This window comes from Lagopus leucura, unplaced genomic scaffold (assembly GCF_019238085.1).
Source record: "Lagopus leucura isolate 7727_CA_CO unplaced genomic scaffold, USGS_WTPT01 Super-Scaffold_810, whole genome shotgun sequence".
NCBI classification, from domain to species: domain Eukaryota; kingdom Metazoa; phylum Chordata; class Aves; order Galliformes; family Phasianidae; genus Lagopus; species Lagopus leucura.
The window spans coordinates 10,015,352-10,016,996 of record NW_024962261.1 but is presented as its reverse complement, the minus strand read 5'-3'; positions in this window follow the sequence as shown (position 1 = coordinate 10,016,996).

Genomic DNA, 1,645 nt, shown 5'->3' with positions numbered 1-1,645 from the left:
GCCCACGGGCCGCCTGCCACTCCCGCCCTCACGTCAGAACGGATGCGCGCATGCAAACGCTTACTCATGCGCGTTTCCCCCTGCTCCCTCCCACTCCCCGCACGCCAACTGCACGTGTGCCTCGCCAACCCGAGCATGCGCAGTTGGAGCCGGCGGCCGCGGAGCCGGGCCCTATTGCATCACTATCGCGGGTTCGAATCCCGGACACGGAGGGAGGGCGCTGAGCGGGGTTGGACGGTACTGAGATTTCCCCTCTCAGACTACTGCGAAGAGTGAAGTCTGCCCACCTCGGGGAGGTCAGAGCCGCCAGCGGCAGCCCCCGCAGCACCGAGGGGTGTGGGTTCTGCTTGCCTTTGTGCCCCAGCATTATTTAGGGAGCTGGGTGTTCTGGCAGGCAGCCTTGCTTCATCTCAGAGACCGCTAATCCAATCTAAAAAAGAAAAATAGTTCCAGCAGAGTGCTCGCGGGGGAATCGTAATTTCATAATGGTGATGTTTCACAGAGCTGCTGCCTCAGAACAGCTGCTGAGTTGGAGAGCAGCTTTGCTGTGCCAGTGCAATGGAAATCCCTCACTGCTGGGAATGCTTGCTGCCTAACAGTGCAGGAATCATTTTATTCAGGTTTCCACTCTGCAATCGTGTCTGTGGTTCTTCCATTTGCCTCAAAAGGCCCACAGGGCAGCAGCCCTTGGGCAGCCAAAAAGGCTGGCATTCCACGATGCCTTTCACTGTGCGTGAGCCAGGACCAGGCTTCAATAAGGAAAACATGAGCAAAGTGAGGCGGTGTGATGCACCAAGAGTGCAGCTCCAGCCCCTTGGAATCATCCACAGACCTCTTGCAGCCACCTCACCTCATGCAGGCTGGGCCTTGGCTGACACTGTAGGGTTTATTGTAGGGCTTATTGGTTTTACTCCAGCTATATGATATCTCCTTTGTTCCACATAATACCCACAATCGATGCTAGCATATTTCCAGGTTGGCATGTTCTTGTGGACAGGAGTTAGCTGTTTTCCAGTTCCGAACTGTTAATTTTGCAAGCGTTTCTATGTTAACAATTCCCCACTGTTTTGAAGCATTGTCATCTTTGCTAACAGCTCACAGGCCTAAAGACTCCACATAGAAATTCTAGGAAATAGCCCTCAGTTTGCAGTTTGTGTTTTCACTTTATGTGCTCATAAAACTCACAAGTAGAATCTACATGTAAAGGAAGAGGTAGAAAAATCTTGTCAGTCACTGAAGACTTCCTGATGAGAAGCAAGCAGCCATACACCCATAGGGAAAGCACTTACTGGTGGAACAAAGACCTCCCCACTCGCTACCCATTTCAGAGCAGCCAGCTCTGTCTTTCACACTTGCTGATTTTGTTCACCCTGAACAGAAAAAGAAATCAAACAACAGGCTTTGGTTTGAGGACAGCCCAGAAATCTCTTGAATTGTTTCAGACCACCACTAGGAAGTCAGCAGCCTGCAGCTGCTAGGCTACATGGCTGGTGATGGTGAATGAGTAAGCAGAACTGAATGATGACTGAAACTGCTCAAATACAAGCCACCTGGTCATTCATTCATACATACGTATATACATACATACCTTTCCATACTGAACTAGTAACAAGCAGTTTCGAAGTCCAGAGATATTTCATCTTCT